At 47.5% G+C, this 20,956-nt stretch overlaps 1 protein-coding gene across 1 annotated transcript in view; it reads left to right on the forward strand.

Moving 5' to 3' along the window:
* The window catches only part of LRRC20 (leucine rich repeat containing 20), a 706,926-nt gene that overhangs the window by 590,356 nt on the left and 95,614 nt on the right, over positions 1 to 20,956 (forward strand). The window lies entirely within an intron of this gene.

Consider the following 20,956-nt stretch of genomic DNA (forward strand, 5'->3'; position numbering starts at 1 on the left):
TCCCCGCAGCATTTCAGAGTAAAACACACACAGCTGCAGTAACACAGCGAGTCTCTGATGCATGTCCGTAATTCGGTCAGATTCTCTTTAAAAGTCACTTAAAAACTTCTTACTTTGACAATGTCATTTTCAAACTGAACTTTTAACTTTAATTCATGACTTTGCTCATTTTTAGAATTTAGTCACACATTGCCCTTATGAAATATAATAAATTCATGGACAGATCTGTGCTTGCCAGTCTCACTGCTCGGTACCACTATGAATATCTTTATTATCAACTGAAGCTTGCATCCTTACTATTGAAGAAAACGGCGAAGATCCGTCAGGTTTTATTTCTCACCACATGTACTCTATGCCTTTTTATTGTAGGAATTTTCAATGAGGTGAAGCTGCAGACACCTGCAATGGTAACGAGGGAATATTACTCCATGCCCATTGAAATCAATGTCAGTCATGTAATCTATCATTTATTTCGGAAAGCTGCATTTGTCTCTCTGCTCTGGCTAAAAGAAACAAGCTTAAAGCTGGATTTACACTGGCTGATTATAGTACATGAGCTCTCAATACAAGGATTACTAATTTCCCGATAGTTGGGCAGCAGAAACAAATCGACAGTCACCCAATTATTACTAAAGTGAAATTAATTTTAATAAGGCTTAAAAGTTGGTATCACATCATCCTGTTTAATGCAATGTGCTGCCGAGACCAATGGCAGTTTGTGCACACAGATCAGAAATGCAGGCTTTGGAAGAACTACCGTTCATGAAAAAGAAGCTGATCACGACTGCTAGGGATTTGTAGAAAGATAAAACAGTTGGAAGAAGGGGAGGAAAAATCAAAAAACGAAAATCACTGGGGGTGCAGGGGTTAAACTGCTTCTTACAACTGTTTTATCTTTCTACAAATATTGCCATATAAGGGCTTTTTTTTGCGGGACGAGTTGTACTTTTGAATGACACCATTCATTTTGCCCCATGTTGTACTGGAAAACATAGAAAACAATTCTAAGTGCTTTGAAATTTCAAAAACATGCAGTTTCACCATTGTTTTTTGTTTATTTTATTTACCATGTTTACTATATAGTAAAAATGACCTGGTATTATGATTCCCCAGGTCAGTACGAGTTCTTGGATACCAAACATGTATAGTTTTAGTTTTATCTAAGTGGGAAATAAAAATTCAGATGTTTGTTAAAAAAAATAAAAAAAAAAACATTTTTCAAGACCCGTAGCATTCTCATTTTTTGAGATATGGGGCTGTGTGATGTTGGGTTTTTTTATGTTTTCAGCTGATGTATTTAGTCATACCATTTTGTGGTAGATATGATGTTTTATCGCATATTTTTGCATTTTAATGCAATGTTGCAGCAACCAAGAAACTCATTCTGGCATTTTGGGTTTTTTTTCTCACTATGCCCTTTACCTATCAGATTAACTGATGTTATATTTTGACAGATCGGGCACTTTGAACACAGCCAATAATTTTTTTTTTTATTATTTATTTTTTATTTGTGGAAAAGGGGGTAATTTCAACTCTTAGTTTTTTTTAATTTTTATATTTTTAAACACTTTTTTTTACATTTTTTATTAATTTTACTAGTCCCCTTATGCCTGCACTGATCACTTCTGCCGATCAGGCTAGAGTCACATTGGCGTATGACTATCACAAATGCAATGCGAGAAAATCTCGCATTGCACTCTGCCTCATTTAAGACAATGGTGCAGCTCAGATTTGCGAGTTTTTCCTCAGCCCTAATTGGACTGAGGAAAAAAATCGCAGCATGCTGCAATTGTCAGAGAGACATGTCACTCACACCTATACAAGTCTATGGGTGCGAGTGAAACATCGAACTGTACTCGGATGACATCCAAATGCAGTGTGATATACGCACAGGCTGACAATGGAGGAGCTGGATAGATTACTCTCCCTCTCCTCTGCAGCTGTGATCCGATTGCAAGATCGGATCACAATATAATGACACTCGGACCACGCTCTCAGCAGAGTGGGAGCCGAGGGTCATTAGCATATCACATCCAATGCTCTTGCATTGGATGCCATACATTAATGTGACTCCAGCCTCAAAGTAGTGCTTCAGCATCGCTCTGATCAGCAGAAAAGCTGACCTACTGTGAATGCCGGTGGTCTGCCGTCACTCACAGGAAGTGAGTCATGACAGTGGCAGGGGTCATGACCTGACCCAGTGCTGTCATGACAGTCCATTTGTGCACCGTGATGGCAGCGGAGAACAGAGCAATCCCTGCCAAAGCGTGTTAGATCGTTCTGGCAGATTTTTACAACATGATCTAAAAGGCTAATAGGCATGGAAGGATCTCTGATCCAACTGTGCCTGTTAACTGGACATGTCGGCTTATCAGCCAACATGTGGAAGGAAAGACGTGTGCTCACCGCACGAGCCCATATCAAAAGGAGGAAGGCGGCCTAGGATGTATATAGATGTCCTAGGTCGTTAAGGGGTTGATGACCCAAGTAGAATGGTGAAAACCTGCCCTATCAGTCGAACCTCCTCTATAAACACAGTATGCCCTAGTTAGTAATGTAGAGCACAGATTTGCTTCATTCGGTTCTGTCCCATATTGTCACTTATCAACACATACCGTAGTATCTTAGGTAAAATATGTTAAGCTTCCAAAGCTTAAATTTATTTTTAGTATTTTTTTTATTTATGTGCAATGAAGGGTAATTTTGTAAATAATTTACTTGTTACTTTGCAGTGTGATCTTTTCTTTATTACCATGGAAAACTGCATTCTTATTCTCACAGATTACCTTCAGAAAACACTTCAGAGAGAAAGGTAATTTTGAATCCTTTTACCACTTGCATTACAAGAATGAGACACTCCGGGGACCCAGGCCGTGTTATTACATTTTTGAAATAATATGAGCAGAAAATAAAGTTTTCCATCTATAAATATAAAACTTGATGCAGCAGTATAACAAAACAAGATTATAAGAGTGTGCAAATTGCAACTACAGTATGCAGTGCCCTGGAGCTGGCTTACAAAATTTTTGGCAAGGGGGCAATCAGTCCATGAGGAGAATACTGGTAGCGCATACACATATATATATATATATATATATATATATATATATATATATATATATATATAATCTCAGAAAGTGTTGAAACGTTTATCATCAGCAGCATAATCTAATGCCATGACATTTAGCAGTACGAGATAATCTAGCAGTAAAACATGATATTTAGCAGTATATAGTAATAATATAGCAGCACAGCATGGTATGAAAGTATTAATACTTGTTAAAATAAGACCTGGTATGGTCTCAGAGCATCAGCAGCATATTATGGCATCAATGGCACATTAGGACGGTGGCTTCTAAATGAAGTGTGCACAGAAAATTGCGCTAACATGTTTAAATGCTTCCACTGTATAAAGGCCATTGTGGCGCCCCCAAGTATATCAGGGTGCCACAGGGTACTGCAATCCTTACCCAGGGTGTAGGGCCTGCCCCCCATGGTTCAAGGTTCCTAAGAAACCAGTATCACTACCATCAGCACAAATCACAATCACACCTCACATCATGACATCATGTCACCTGTGGGTTGGTCAAGCTGGAATAGGGCCACCCACCTAGGGGTCAGGCAGACTGGTGGGAGGGAGGAAGCAGAAGAGTAGTGAGAGCCCTCAAAGAGTGAGGAGCTGGGGAGTAGTAGCTTCCAGGGAGTTAGACCGATGTTGGGTCGCAGACGGTGGTCCGGGACCAGAGGAGTCGTGGACCGGTGGCAGTGACATTGGAAGAGTGCGTCGGACATAGTCTAGGAGGACTGTCGGCATCAGAAACCCAAAATAACTGACCGGTACCGAGCACGACGGGGTACAGGACCCTAGGTCAGGAACCGATTCAACGTCCTGATAATTACCCTGGGAGAGTCTATTTATAAACTTCCCTAAGAGCTCAGAGATTGAAGGCGACAGCGCACCGCGGGGGATGGGGCTTTCCAGGAAAGCGGCCCACTAAAATCCCAAGTTCCAGCCATCAATAGCACAGCTACACTAAATATAGTGAGTGGGGCCCTAACAGCTTCAAGCCAAGGGGCCACACAGAACTAAATTGTGCACGGAGGCGTCCCCGGATTACCAAGTGACACCGGTGGGAGCGGACACCTGGACGGGCTCCCTGTAGTGACTGTGATGCACAGAGACTTTGATTTATCTTCCGTCTGAGTGTCTGCTTTATAATCCTCATCCAGCACCACGACTACCCACAGTGAGTACCCTGGTCCCCTGCACCCAGCGCTCCCAAATATCCCACCAAAACCCCAGAGGCTGGGGCCTTCCCTACCAGCGGAGGGACTGACACCTTGCTGCTCCACACCATCTGCCCCGATACTCCTTCCAGCAGCGGCAGTACTCCCATCACCGCAACCCTCAGGTGGCGTCACAAACTTCTCCCCTGTAAATAATCCCCTTTCAAGGATCGGAGTGTCTGCCGAGCCCGGGTCCGGACCCCTCGAGCCACGACCACCCCGGATCCGAGTACCCCAGTCTGCGCTGGGGCGGCACACCCTCACACTTTACGATGGCCTTCGCAGTAGCCTTCAAACTGTTTAATGGTCCCCAAATTGTATTATGTCCTCCAAATTAGCCCCCATACTGTATAAAGACCCCACACAATGTATAAGGCCCCCCCACTCTGTACAAGGACCACAAAAAGTGCAACCTTCAATGTATAAGAGCCCCCACAGTACTCCCTGCAATGTATGAAGGTCCTCCATATTTTATGATGCCCTCACAGTCCCACCACACTGTTTTTAATACAAATAAAAAACATCATATACTCACCAACTCCAAGATCCTGATTTTTCCTGTGCAGGCTGATCATCATGCTGTCATTGCACGCACAGGACATCACAGTCCTGGCACACATTAGTGACATCTCCGCGCTGGAACTCTGACATCCTGTGTGTGTGCTGGCGAACAACGGTGCAGGGAGATAGTTTCTCCTGCTCTACGGCAGAGATTAACTATATCAACGCACTGCAAACACCGATATATTTAACAGGAGCCGTATTAGGGCCCAAGGTAACCGCCCCCTCTGACCCCCCCGCCCCCTGTAACTACACACTGCTGCTCTTTGATTGGTTGCAATGTGCAATCAGAGTATGTTTTCCTTTTGCAGTTTGCTCTTGAAAAATGAAAACTGTGCTCTGATTGTTATGAATAGTAAATATGTTTGTTTGGTTTTTTTTCAGAAAGCTACCTGTTGTTGCCAGACAACATAAAGTTTGATTTGTAAAATTCAATTATTTATCTACAATTGGGCATATATGACATATATTTTACTGAATGTAATGCTCGCATTTGTGAGCGGGGAGTTGACCCACTTGGCCACAGCTCACAGACTACTTGAGGGTGGTGACTATGGCTCACACTAGTTTTTAATCTGATGCTCTGATGGTGTGGGTAGATTTGGCAGCAGGTAGAATCCAGGTGCCACTTAGGGAGACTCGGTGCTGCGACAACTGACCCCAGGGGTATGGACATGGACAGTCTCTAATGAGGCAGGTGCAGCTGGCATGGCTGATGTGGCAGACTCAGCCGATAGGGTACGATGCAGCAGCGGCCGGTAACAGCAAGCTTGCAGTTGCGACGGCCGGGATAGCAGGTCGGCTGATAAGGAATGATGCAGCAGCAGCTGGGACAACGAAACAGACAGGTGTAAGTAACACAGGAGCAACACATAGATAAGGGACCTGCACAACTAGCAACGCATCACTAGGAAAAGACCAGGTTGCCCAGGCACCTCCCATAAGGGTAGGGTGCCTTAAATACCTGATGCCTCTCAGTGCGCTGGCCCTTTAAAAAAAAAAAAAGTGCGCGCATACCCTAAGAGAGCTCACAGGAGTCATGTGCAGCATGTCTAGACCCCGGGAGTTGGCAGCAGAGACCTTGGACGGATCAGCCACAGTTTAGCACCTGGGAGGGTAAATGTTCTGGTGTCTTTGACGAGGGAGGGGGTCAGGACAGTGCGGGGAAATCGGTAAGGGCGTTTCACTTAATGCATTAACTGTATGATAGATGTATGAGTGGCATTTAAACAGTATTTTCCACATGTGCATATTTCTTCATGTATCATTGCTGCAAATCTGATGACTAAAGATGAGCTAATCAATCAGTAAAAAAATCTAATGTGTTACAGATATTTGAGATTTGATTCACACAAATAGGCAGACACTGTTTTGCGGACTTCTTTTGAGGGCTGGGAAGAGGTTGAAATACATTATACTCACATTTCCTACACCCTCACCTATTGTTTAAATGCTGCAACTTCCAGATCCATGCCAGTCTTTGATTCTTTTGGAGCTCTTTTTAGGTGTCGAGGAGTCTTTCAGTCACTTAGAGGGTGAAACACAGCATTGACAACAAAGACATGAGTCAACTCCTCTCCATTTATGTGCTTGCCTGGCTGTTTTGATAAACAAGGCACTTTCGATTTGGACTAATTTTATTCATTTTATTGTAAATATATTTATTATACGTATTCTATAATTCCCTACACATCCCCTCTATCTAATCCCTAAAGGTGTTTTTTTTTGGGGGGGGGTTTACGGCACCTCCAGTTTGTTTGAGGGGAGTCTCCATCGTGATGTCACAGGAGGCTGTGGCTGCACTCTCTCTCCACAGTATCCATTTACTCTTCTGCAAGAGGATGTTGTCACCAGGGACGGCACTGCAGATGCCAGTTTTTTGCATCGCTGCCCCTTGAGGATGTCCTGGATCCTGAAAGATGGGTGATGGACACTATGACGGGATTAGTGGAGCGCCAACAAGTTACTCATCTCTCTGTGGCCACTTATATTGCTTGTGTACTGCCCCGTGCTCGGTTGTAGCCGAGCCGGTCGGATCCGGGCTCGCTGGTGGGTGGCTTGAGCGTCTCCGGACCCGGGGGTCCTGTGGTCACTCCGATCTGAAAGGGGCTGGCGGTTTAGGGGACGTAGGTGTACGGCCGGAGCCGTGGTTAAGTTCGTGACGCCACCCATAGGATGTGGTGAAGGTGGACACCACCACTGCAGTTATGGGGCACCCGGGAGAGATGTTATGTAGCAAGTTGTTAACCCCTCCGTGGGCAGGGATGGTGGCCCCAGGACCCGTTGGGAGTGTTTGGCGGTGCAGGGAGATGGGCGGCCGGAGGGCACTGGTGTACTCACGATTAGAAACACACACAAGTCTCTGGTAAACCAAGGTGATAGTGGTCGGTGCCCGCAACCGGCTGCAGTCTGGTCCCCCACCCGGTTGCTGGTCTCTGCCTTTCTCCTGCACCTGTTTTGTTATGATGGACTACCTGAGCCTGCAACGTCAGGAGTCCGCTCCCAGGCTTGTGGATGTCGGAAGAGCCCTTTGCCCACAGACGCTGGCCCATGGGATCTCTCTGCCGTGGCGGTGGCTTTCTATCCCCCTCATTGGGCTGTTGTCTTCAGTCGGGACTTTGGGTGGGACAGGACCTATAGTCCTAGCCGCCATCAGTGAAATAGCTAGCCCCCAGTAGCTTCTGGACCTAGCTTCAGGGTCTGAGTACCCCCCTTTGTGCTCCGGTTTCCGAGTCGGTTCCCCGGGTTGGTACCGGCGGGCCACTACCCTGCCCCGGTGCACCACGGTTTCACCGAGCCGTCTTCCCGACTCCTGCAGGCAGAGGCCTCCGTATGCCTCCTAGCCAAAGGTGCCCGGGCTCCAACCCTGGAACCTGTCAGTCTGCTACAGGCCTGTCACACAGGCTTGACCTCCTCCACTCAACTCTCAAACTAGACTCTTTACTTTTTCCTGCCTCAGGCTCTCTGAACTCCTCGGTGGGCGTGCCAACTGCCTGGCCCCGTCCCCTCTGGTGTGTCCATCAAGCACTGAGGGAGGTGACTAGGTTTTAATAGTTGGCTGATGACACCTTGTTAGGGGACTGGTGTAGTGTGGGGCTCTATCTGTGACTACCTGGCTGGTCCAGGGCGTCACACTTGTGTGAAAGATGTCAGTTGGAGGTGCTAGATGCAGTGAGTGACACCAGTGCTGCCCCTCAGCTTCTAGCACCACCCTCAAATGAAGCATCATCAGTGCTGGTGTCACTTAGTGCTTCTAGCACTGCCCTCAAATGAAGCGTCATCAGCACTTGTGTCACTTACTGCTTCTAGCACTGCCCCCTTATTACGCTTTGTTTGAGGATGGTGCTAGAGGATTTGGGGGCTCTGGTGTCACAATTGAATAGCAATTTACATAATTAAAAAACACAAATATAATAGTGAACACCTACATACAGTATATGCAGGCGTCAGAATGTAGTAGTTACCTGGAGTTATAAAGCGCATCTGTGAAAGTATGAACACCGGAGCATACGCAAAAAGTTGGAAAGGTGCCAGTCACATGACCAACCCAGCCATGTGACATCACATTGGTGGGAGAAGCCAAGCATGCAAGCACAATAAGAAGCACACAGGATTAAGCATAGGGGCAGTCATGTGATCACGGCATCTGAGCAACTGTACATACCCCATCAGGGACGGCAGGACCATAAATAAGGCAGGTAGTTTGAACCATGGTTATCAGTAAAAACAAAAACACGAGGCATGCCAGTGAAGTAAATAGACCAAACAAATCAGACATGAAGTGTAATATGACAGATAAATTATGAAAAAAACAAATGGTAAAAAATAAACTGAAGAAATAAATATAAATGAAATATTAAAAGTTAAATAAAGAAGTTAAAATAAATGTTAAGTATGAATATAAGGGAAAAAATAAAGAAAACATAAATATAAAATAAACAAAAAGAAATAAAAATAAACAAATATATTGCATTCATATATCATAGGTATTAAAGGGAACCTGTCTGGTCAAATATGAACCCAGAACCACAAGCAGTTCTGGGTTAATATTGCTAATCCCTGCCTAATGGTCCCTGTATACACTAGTATAGATAAAGATATCTTTAGAAAAAGTATTTCTAAAGATCTTTTATCATATGGTAATGAGCGCAGGGACTATTTCCCTAGGCATTAGTTCAACTGGCTAGTCGGCTCTATTAGCATTTTAGTATGCCCCTATGGGCCCCTGTGGGCGTGCTAACATGCTAATGAATGTGCAGTGTCCGCGGATGATCTCACTCACGTCTCCACCGCCATCAAGTCCGACTCTGGATTTTGGCTCAGTGCGCATGACCTCTGAGTTTCGGTCATACGCACTACTTCAGTTTGAAGCCAGGACGCATACACCCAGCTTCATAGTGCGCATGACCGAAACTCAGGGGTCATGCGCACTGCGCCGAAATCCAGTGTCGGGTGGCAATGGCAGCGGAGAGGTGATTGAGATCATCTGATGCTGCGCATTCATTAGTAAGCATGTTAGTACGCCCCTTTGGGTGTGCTAACATGCTAATGGAGCCAACTAGCCAAGGGAACTAACGCCCAGTGGACTAGTCCCTTCCCTCATTAGCATACGATCAAAGATCTTTAGAAATACTTTTTCTAAAGATCTACTTATCTATGCTAGTGTATACAAGGATGGCTAAGCAGGGATTAGATATATGCACCCAGAACTGCTCGTGGTTCTGGGTGCATATTGGACCTGACAGGTTCCCTTTAAATATCAGAGGGTCTGCACACTGTTCCTAAAGCAGGGCTTACCCACATCTGTATCCCCCCTAATCGAAATTAATACCAAAGGCACAGAAAATCTCAACATTTATATTATACTAAGTTAGATTTATATTGGTGTTTATGTTAATTTATTAAGTCACAGTATAAAAACAAAATTGATCCTGTTCTTGAATTATTATATTTTTATATAAGAGTGGGCATCAGCCCATTGTTAAGAGGTCCTAGATTAACTGGAGTATAAAATTGAGAAATATTGTCAGAGCAAGATCTAGTTTTCGCAGCAGATGTAGTACATATTAATTGGCACGCTTCTACATACATTGCTCTGCAGGCTACTGGTATGGGGTATCTCTTATGAATAGAGTTATGTTTATGAAAAAATACATCAAAGCTATAAATGAAAGCACAGCATGTGGTCTCATATCTTTGGGAAAATGTGTTGTGCCCCAGCTTAGGATTCGCTTTGGTATCCTTCAAACTTTGAGCAGCCCACTTGCTTAGTGCATAGAATGAAAAAATAAGGAATGCTTCTTTTCTTTTCTCAATGTGAGAAATAGAAGATCTGCCCAGAATAAAAAACACAAGTGTAAGTTTGGCCAACATTAAAACTAGTTAAGTGTATGAAAAATTAAGACGTCTGTTAAGATTTTCAGGTTCTTCACATCAGTTCCCTTTTCGGCTGGGAGACTTCTGCTAGATCCGTAGCTTACCAGTTAGTCTTCAAATTTTGACCTGTGCTTCATAAAATGACTAATGTAAATATCTTCTAGAAATAAGTTGTTTTACAAGGTTTGAATCTTAATATAGTGAATCGTTTAGATGATTCGTATGCAACTGTGTCGCCCTGGGCAAGCCAGGGGACACAGATAACAACACCACTACACCCCACACTCCAGGTAGGCACACCTGCTAACCAGAAATCCTTGTTGCCTCCCTCCAGGAGTCTGTGATGCACACCAGGGGGTGGGCCAGGCGGTTGGCTCCGCCCACCAAGGAGCTCACAACTCTGGAGGCAGGAAGTAACCAGGCAGTCGAGTCAGGGACATGAAGGAGTGAACAGCAGATTAGCCCAGGCAGGGCTTGAGTAAAGAAGCAGAGTAGCCCAGGCAGGGGCTAGAGGAAACAACCAGAAGTGAAAGTGAAGGAAAGGAAAGTGGAAAAGGAGGAAAGCAAGAAGTGGTGACAGAGCAGAGAGAAGGAGAAGCCTGAGAGCCCAGCTGTGTGTAGGGCTAGAACAGCAAGGTCAGCGACGGCGGTGACTGTCCGGAGGGGGACCGTTTGGAAGTTCCTGGAAGGACCCCGTTGGCTGTGTGCCCGGTGGTCTGGAGCAGTGTTCCGAAGGACAGTCAGCACCAGGGCAGGGGCCTCTCGGACCCCGGCAAGGCTAGGAGTCGCCCAATTTGCCGAATCCATCAGTGAAGGGGACGCAGATCCCCCAGCAACAAAGTCCCGATTGACGGCAACAGCCCGACCATTACCGGGGAGACACCGCCACCGCCAAGGCACCAGTTTCCCCAGGGCCAGCGCCTGCGGGCAAAGTGTAGAGCTCCTCCGGCCCAGATTGCAGTCGGGGAGCGGGGAACCGGAGGGAATCCACCGCTACCATCAGTCAAACAGGTGCAAGGAAGAGAGACGTCACCGTCACCTACCGGGAGTGCAGGTGCAACCGTCTGTGGGACCGTCCTACCAGCCGTTGGTTTACCGTACAAACTGTGTCCGTGTCTCAGGCTGAGTGAGTACCACAGTGCCGCAAGGCATAGCGCTGCCCCCGCGTCCCTGCGCCCTCCAGGCCCTACACTTCACATCTCTTCACCGGGCCCCGGGATCACCAACCCCTACCCACGGAGGGGCAACACAACACCTGGCTGCTCCTATCACCATCCCCGGGACCCCCACACTGAGCAGCGGTGGTGCCATCACCACAACCGTGGGTGGCGTCACGAACTATAATCCCAACAAACACCCCCCCCCCTTTCACTCACGGGCGAGGAGCGTCGCTCGAGACACCCCGGGATCCGGCCCGCAGCTCGAGCCACCAGGAGCAATTGCCGGACCCGAGCAGAAGGGGTGAGCGCGGTGTGCTGACACCCTCCTCCCCGCCCGCGACAACTTGGCGTCACGAACAGGATCTTACCGCTCTGCCGTCTGGTAGAGGTGCGCCTTGTTACCGCCGGAGGCATCCGGCAGAAAAATTTCAGAAGTCGCCATCTTTGGCGCGAAAAGTTCCCGCTCGAGCGTCTTCTCGAGCAGTAGAGGCGCGAAGGCCAAAACTCCGCCCCGAGAGAGGAGGGGCCGAAAAGAGCTAAGGGGGACGCGATGGCGGCTGGCGGCATGTAGTCGCCGCTATAAAAGCAGGGACGCCAGGACTCTGCAAACATCCCGTTCCTGGAAGCAAACAGCAAAGACACCATGTGGATGCCGTCCCGAAACACCGTGGCCCCCGCACCGGGAACCGCAGCGTGGGTGGAGATCCGGACCGCGCAGCTCCATCTAAGGCTGCAGGTCAAAATGCAGCTCCTCCTGGAGGAGTGGGAGACCGACATGGCGGACGTTTTGGCAGCCGTGCGGAGACGCGAGGAGGAAGCGGAGGAAGGGAGGGTGAGTGACCCACGCCCCTATGTCCCGGAGGGACCGGTCGCTGCGGCTGAGGGACCCGGTCCAAGCCCTCTCCCCCCGTTGCCTCCTTCGCCACCCGTCCCGGAGGCCGTGACCCCGCCACTAGGCCCGCTACCACCGCAACCGGTAGCGATACCCAGCCCGTCCGCCCCAGCGGACCGACCTGTAGCCGGAGCCAGAAGCAAATCGGAGGCATTGCCATGGAAGGCCCCGAAGATTGCGCCAGAGACAGTCCCCGAGCAGTTCCCCGAGCCGGAGCCGATGACCCGCTCCGAGCCGAAGGCCCAACTGCGGAAAGCCCCTGTGCCCATCCCCCACACCTCGGCTGAGGTGGCGCCGGGTTGTTGCTGCAAGGCAGCGCCCAAGGCCATGACACCGCGGGATACGCCACCCACCTTCCTGACAGTGGGTAACGTGCTGAATGTCCCGCGAGGCTCAACCCGTGCGCCGGAGCCATACTGGGACAGGGAGCCGACCAAGCTGGGCCTGGAGATCGCGGAGAGGGAGCGTAGGAAAGCCGAGCTGGTGGCCCGAGTCATACGGGAAAAGGAGAACCTGCGGCAAGCGACCTTCCGTGTCCGGGGCCCGTTCTACGAGGGGCAGGTGAGGCGATTCGATATCCGCCGGGGCTACGGGTTCATATACGAACCGGGCCTGGAGGCCGAGGTATTTGTAGCCCGGCGGGATGTGCATGCTCACCTGCCCGAAGAGCATCCTGGCCGCAATCTTATCCCGGGAGACATGGTGCGGTACACTCGGCACTGCGGAGAGAGGGGGTGGTTTGCCCTGGATGTAAAGCTGAGGGGCAGCCCGGAGGGCAAGATGAGCTCTGCACCCCCTCCCTCGGATGAAGCAGCAGCAGGACCGGAGTAGGGCAATGGAGGCCCGCAGCACCGTCCCCGTAGGGACCAGCGCTTTGTTTGTTTGAAAGTTTGTTTGAAAGTTTGTTGAAAGTTTTGAAAAATGAAGAACACTGATTGAACCGAGTTTTCACCTGATTTGTTGTTGATTTGCAACCGGCTGGAGCCGGCACCGTTGTCCCCGTGGGGACCGTTAAAAGTAAATGCATGGGAACTATCCATGGACAAGCCCGTGAACTCTGCAGGGCAACCACAAACGTTAGTGGCTTGTAAATATGTTGGGTACCGTTACCGTTTCCGCAATGCCGCCTCCGGAGAGGCAGGTTGGAGGGAGGGCCCTGAGCAGAGCAGGCCAGGGCCCAGCCACCAAAGGGACCGGTGGCTACCCTCTGGAGGGAAGGACAGATCCCGCTCGGGTACCGTGTCCTGGACTGTGGGTCAAGGGGTGCTGCCTGGGTTTTAGGGGCAGCATCAGGGCCAGGTTGCTTGGGTGGGAGAGAGCGGAAACCGTGACCGTACACCGTTGAAACGTTAAAAGTAAAATGTGCCTCCCGTCTTGGGAAGAGTTGATTGAAAATGCTTATGTTTTGTTTAACCCTGTTATCCCCTTTTTACAGAAAAATAAAACCGGTGTAGGACGGCAGCCCGCGGACGGTCTGCATTTTGCTAAGGGGGAATGTGTCGCCCTGGGCAAGCCAGGGGACACAAATAACAACACCACTACACCCCACACTCCAGGTAGGCACACCTGCTAACCAGAAATCCTTGTTGCCTCCCTCCAGGAGTCTGTGATGCACACCAGGGGGTGGGCCAGGCGGTTGGCTCCGCCCACCAAGGAGCTCACAACTCTGGAGGCAGGAAGTAACCAGGCAGTCGAGTCAGGGACATGAAGGAGTGAACAGCAGATTAGCCCAGGCAGGGCTTGAGTAAAGAAGCAGAGTAGCCCAGGCAGGGGCTAGAGGAAACAACCAGAAGTGAAAGTGAAGGAAAGGAAAGTGGAAAAGGAGGAAAGCAAGAAGTGGTGACAGAGCAGAGAGAAGGAGAAGCCTGAGAGCCCAGCTGTGTGTAGGGCTAGAACAGCAAGGTCAGCGACGGCGGTGACTGTCCGGAGGGGGACCGTTTGGAAGTTCCTGGAAGGACCCCGTTGGCTGTGTGCCCGGTGGTCTGGAGCAGTGTTCCGAAGGACAGTCAGCACCAGGGCAGGGGCCTCTCGGACCCCGGCAAGGCTAGGAGTCGCCCAATTTGCCGAATCCGTCAGTGAAGGGGACGCAGATCCCCCAGCAACAAAGTCCCGATTGACGGCAACAGCCCGACCATTACCGGGGAGACACCGCCACCGCCAAGGCACCAGTTTCCCCAGGGCCAGCGCCTGCGGGCAAAGTGTAGAGCTCCTCCGGCCCAGATTGCAGTCGGGGAGCGGGGAACCGGAGGGAATCCACCGCTACCATCAGTCAAACAGGTGCAAGGAAGAGAGACGTCACCGTCACCTACCGGGAGTGCAGGTGCAACCGTCTGTGGGACCGTCCTACCAGCCGTTGGTTTACCGTACAAACTGTGTCCGTGTCTCAGGCTGAGTGAGTACCACAGTGCCGCAAGGCATAGCGCTGCCCCCGCGTCCCTGCGCCCTCCAGGCCCTACACTTCACATCTCTTCACTGGGCCCCGGGATCACCAACCCCTACCCACGGAGGGGCAACACAACACCTGGCTGCTCCTATCACCATCCCCGGGACCCCCACACTGAGCAGCGGTGGTGCCATCACCACAACCGTGGGTGGCGTCACGAACTATAATCCCAACAAACACCCCCCCTCTTTCACTCACGGGCGAGGAGCGTCGCTCGAGACACCCCGGGATCCGGCCCGCAGCTCGAGCCACCAGGAGCAACTGCCGGACCCGAGCAGAAGGGGTGAGCGCGGTGTGCTGACACCCTCCTCCCCGCCCGCGACACAACAATGAAAGTATAAGGAGCAAATGCAAGAAATGTGAAGCAGCGAATACAAAAATTGTAGGAAGTGATAACAGCTTTACTTGATTCAATGGGTTGTCTGCTGTAGATAACTTTTATGCATATTTAATGTTAGGATATATTAATGTATTAAAGGGAGTACATAACATCCACCTCCATTAGCCAGAGTGAAGAGCTACAGTAATGTCTAGGAACTGGCCTATCCAGGGATTACAAGGATTGTGAATTGTTTTCAAAGAAACCAAGGCATCATAAAGACTTTTGGAACACCAAAGGGGGATAACAGCTGATCAAAGAGATCATAAAAACTAAACAGCTGATCATAACTTCATATGGTTAGGGCTGACCGAACAGGATCGTGTTAGAGAAAACTACAACTAAAGGGGTTCTCCTATGAACAAAGTATCGTACATTTTAATACATAGATCAGCTCCTGAGCAGGGGAGGATGCAACTGAGTATACAGACATAACACAGGATCACAGCTGATTATTTTTCTGAGGTAAAACATTGCCTTTTTTAAGCATATTTTATCTCACAGAAACCCATCTGCTGTCCTGTCTATATACTCTCTTTTTCATCCTCCCCAGCCCAGGAGATGTGGTGTGTTTAGACCATGTCCCTGTACTTTGTCAGCTGTGATCCCCTGCTGCCCTGTCTATATACTCTATTTCATCCTCCCCAGCCCAGGAGATGTGGTGTATTTAGACCATGTCCCTGTACTGTCAGCTGTGATCCCCTGCTGCCCTGTCTATACACTCTATTTCATCCTCCCCAGCCCCGGAGATGTGGTGTATTTAGACCATGTCCCTATACTGTCAGCTGTGATCCCCTGCTGCCCTGTCTATACACTCTATTTCATCCTCCCCTGCCCAGGAGATGTTGTATGTTTAGATCATGTCCCTATACCATCAGCTATGATCCAATGCTGTCCTGTCTATATACACTCTTTTTCTTCCTTCCCAGCCCAGGAGATGTGGTATGTTTAGACCATGTCCCTGTACAGTCATCTGCAAAACCCCTGTTGTCCTGTTTATATACTCTCTATTGCATCCTTCCCTGCCCAGGAGATGTGATATGTTTAGACCATGTCTCTGTGCCGTCAGCTGTGATCCCCTGCTGTCCTGTCTATATACTCTCTATTGTGTCCTCTCCTGTCAAGGAGATGGGGTATGTTTAGACCATGTCTCTATGCCGTCAGCTGTGATCCCCTGCTATCCTGTCTATATACTCTCTATTGTGTCCTCCCCAGCCCAGGAGATGTGGTATGTTTAGACCATGTCTATATACTCTCTATTGTATCCTCCCCAGCCCATGAGATGTGGTATGTTCAGTATTGTCCTGTTTATATACTCTTTTTCTTCCCTCCAGCCCAAGAGACATGGTATGTTTAGACCATGTCCCTGACTGTCAGCTGCGAAACCCCTGCTGTCTTGTCTATATACTCTCTATTGCATCCTCCCGTGCCCAAAAGATGTGGTATGTTTAGACCATGTCCATGTGCCTTCAGCTGTGATCCTCTGCTGTCCTGTCTATATACTCTCTTTTTCACCCTCTCCAGCCCAGAAGCTGTGGTATTCTCAGACCATGTTCCTCTACCATCAGACACGGCCATTACACAGAACACAAGAGGACATCTATAAGATTATTTCAGCACAAGACAGGAACATTTTTTTAATAAAAAAAACAGTTGTAGAGGAACATATTACTCCTAGATCTATTAATTAAAATGTACTTTGTTTGTGGGACGATCCCTTTAACTTTTTTTTAAATATATTTCCATTTCATGGCACTGAAATCAGAAACACCTTTACCTAATGAGGGCGAGGGTTCATCTCATACATCAAAAAGGTGGGAGGGGAATAAGGGCATTGATAAATGAGAAGCAAAAATTACTGCCTGCATTATTGAGCAATTGGCTGAGGACCCATTCAATCTAGTAATGATTAGACCTGAGCATTATTCTGAGCAAGTCCCTGAATACATTTTACACTCAGTATAATTAATGGTTATGCATGATGATTTATTTTCAGACTTAAAAAGCTAGCAATATACTCTAATTTGGGACGTTTACAACCTAGAGACATTGAAATAGTGGGTTGTTTAGTGAAACCATTATTGCTTTAAACCAGTAAAACACTTAATATTGCACTAGTTAACTTAACATTTAATATTTTAGTGTTTTTTTAAAGGCTGGTGGTTGGGGAAAAAGGCAGAAGACATAAGGAAATCTCAGGAAAAGTAGAGAAAGCCACAGTATTGATTTCCTGAGATGCGTAGCTGATCCCAATAGAATCTGGTTTGTGTAAGAGGCTAAAGTGTTCCCATATCATTTCGGAGTTGGTAATTAAATGTTACTTTTTAATAGTCTTTTCAGGCAGTGGGGGATAGTACTGTAATTCTTTAGTGGTTTTCACATTATTACAGTCAATAGAATAGAACAGAATTATCTTCTATCTGTAGCAATTAACCTTTTTATTGGGATTAGTTTTAATAACCATATTCAGTTTTACATGTTCAGAATAGCATGGTCTTATCTTGGGTCATTAAGCTAAGATCTAGCACTGTCCATACGAGCCGTGTGAAGAAATTGCATAAAAACTATTTCCAACCAGTTAAAGTATATTCTCACACACAGGAAAGTTTTGAAGGATGCATACTTAAGTGTAGAACAAAAGAGTCCACCTTCACAAATTTGCAAACTTCTTTATTGGGTAAAACTTGGTGTACAGCATTAACAAGAAAATCTTGTATTATATCTTTCTACGCGTTTCGGATGTCGGCATATCGAAGCCCTAAGCTCTGGCACAAAGTCTCAAGCTATCGATCATCGACATCAACTCTCTTTTTAAGGACATGTGAAAAATGGTTATATAAATCACAAGTTTGATGCCTTTAATCCCCTTCCCCTACAACACACTATTATTGAACAGTTATGGTATGGACTCAAGAGCAATACCTGCTCCATCACTAGTTGGGTATATGATATATCATCCAGTATTCCAAAGAACTAAAATTGTTACCCAGAGAACAATATTACCATATTATTTATACCAAAAATAAGTTACAACTTTATTTTTCTTTTTAGTTTTTGTTATTCGGAATAAAATCCTTTAACTTTAATATTTTTTCATAACTCTCCAGAACACAAATTGTTTTAAAATAATGTAAGGAGCTTTTTTTTGCCACTCCAAACCCCCAGTGATCCAGGAGTGCGGCTCCAGGAGTTTTCTCTGTCAGAAGTGAGGATATTCTGTTCATACTGTTACCTGCCACTAAGGATACAATTTAGCTGCAGAATCAATTGGCTGATGAAGGGGAAATCATCGCTTCTGGTCCATTAGTCACCTAATCAATGTCATCGGTTGTGGTGACTGTATGGTTGGCACATTATCACTTCCGTTCCCGGTAAGAATAGAACTGCTGTGTCATTTATCAAATCCCTATCAAAGTACAGACACGTTCTTGTAGGGGACATTCCACTAAGAAGAATCAGACTTTCACTTTAAGACTCCAATCCCTGCTCAAACCACACACACTTTGATACTGAGATGATTGGCGAATATGCAGGATTTTAGCAAAGCACGTACTGGCACAAGTGAAACCAGTAGAGATGAGCGAACCGGTCGCGGTTCGGCTCGAGGTTGGTTCGCCGAACGGACCTCCCGTTCGAGTTCGGTTCGTCGAACGTTCGACGAACCGAACTCGAACTGCATAGGAAACAATGGCAGGCAATCACAAACACAGAAAAACACCTAGAAAACACCCTCAAAGGTGTCCTAAAGGTGACAAACAACTCAAACACATTGGAAAGTGACAAGGACATATACTCATGCGAAAACAAAACAGCTGGACAAGGAAAAAGAGGAGGACACACAGATATAGGCATGGCACGCCCTTCTAAAATCATGTAAAACACCGCAAGGTGACTCCAAGCGGAGTCTCCCTTTTTTCCAAAAATTGGGCCACACACACACCCACCCCTTCAGTGGCAGCACTTGTGCCCCAGTTGTACACTTCACAGCTACATTTGCATCAAGCACATTCAAAAATACGCCATTCTTATCCGTCCCCAGGATGACACCGGGGTAGGTAGCAAAGTCTTTCCTGATCCCAGCTCTGTTCATCTTGGCTTCTTTTAAAAACACAGCAAGCAAGGGTTACTCCAAGCGGAGTCTCCCTTTTTTCCAAAAATTGGGCCACACAGACACCCACCCCATCAGTGGCAGCACTTGGGCCCTAGTTGCAAACAGGATGTTTTGATTTGCATCAAGCACATTCAAAAATACGCCATTCTTATCCGTCCCCAGGATGACACCGGGGTAGGTAGCAAAGTCTTTCCTGATCCCAGCTCTGTTCATCTTGGCTTCTTTTAAAAACACAGCAAGCAAGGGTTACTCCAAGCGGAGTCTCCCTTTTTTCCAAAAATTGGGCCCACACACACCCACCCCTTCAGTGGCAGCAGTTGTGCCCCAGTTGTACACTTCACAGCTAGATTTGCATCAAGCACATTCAAAAATACGCCATTCTTATCCGTCCCCAGGATGACACCGGGGTATGTAGATAAAGTCTTTGCTGATCCATGACTTGTTCATCTTGGCTTCTTTTAAAAACAATGTAAGCAAGGGTTACTCCAAGCGGAGTCTCCCTTTTTTTCCAAAAATTGGGCCACACAGACACCCACCCCATCAGTGGCAGCACTTGGGCCCTAGTTGCAAACAGGATGTTTTGATTTGCATCAAGCACATTCAAAAATACGCCATTCTTATCCGTCCCCAGGATGACACCGGGGTAGGTAGCAAAGTCTTTCCTGATCCCAGCTCTGTTCATCTTGGCTTCTTTTAAAAACACAGCAAGCAAGGGTTACTCCAAGCGGAGTCTCCCTTTTTTCCAAAAATTGGGCCCACACACACCCACCCCTTCAGTGGCAGCAGTTGTGCCCCAGTTGTACACTTCACAGCTAGATTTGCATCAAGCACATTCAAAAATACGCCATTCTTATCCGTCCCCAGGATGACACCGGGGTAGGTAGCAAAGTCTTTCCTGATCCCAGCTCTGTTCATCTTGGCTTCTTTTAAAAACACAGCAAGCAAGGGTTACTCCAAGCAGAGTCTCCCTTTTTTCCAAAAATTGGGCCACACAGACACCCACCCCATCAGTGGCAGCACTTGGGCCCTAGTTGCAAACAGGATGTTTTGATTTGCATCAAGCACATTCAAAAATACGCCATTCTTATCCGTCCCCAGGATGACACCGGGGTACGTAGATAAAGTCTTTGCTGATCCATGACTTGTTCATCTTGGCTTCTTTTAAAAACAATGTAAGCAAGGGTTACTCCAAGCGGAGTCTCCCTTTTTTCCAAAAATTGGGCCCACACACACCCACCCCTTCAGTGGCAGCAGTTGTGCCCCAGTTGTACACTTCACAGCTAGATTTGCATCAAGCACATTCAAAAATACGCCATTCTTATCCGTCCCCAGGATGACACCGGGGTAGGTAGCAAAGTCTTTCCTGATCCCAGCTCTGTTCATCTTGGCTTCTTTTAAAAACACAGCAAGCAAGGGTTACTCCAAGCGGAGTCTCCCTTTTTTCCAAAAATTGGGCCCACACACACCCACCCCTTCAGTGGCAGCAGTTGTGCCCCAGTTGTACACTTCACAGCTAGATTTGCATCAAGCACATTCAAAAATACGCCATTCTTATCCGTCCCCAGGATGACACCGGGGTAGGTAGCAAAGTCTTTCCTGATCCCAGCTCTGTTCATCTTGGCTTCTTTTAAAAACACAGCAAGCAAGGGTTACTCCAAGCGGAGTCTCCCTTTTTTCCAAAAATTGGGCCACACAGACACCCACCCCATCAGTGGCAGCACTTGGGCCCTAGTTGCAAACAGGATGT

The sequence above is a fragment of the Anomaloglossus baeobatrachus genome, chromosome 5 (assembly GCF_048569485.1).
Source record: "Anomaloglossus baeobatrachus isolate aAnoBae1 chromosome 5, aAnoBae1.hap1, whole genome shotgun sequence".
Lineage (NCBI taxonomy): Eukaryota > Metazoa > Chordata > Amphibia > Anura > Aromobatidae > Anomaloglossus > Anomaloglossus baeobatrachus.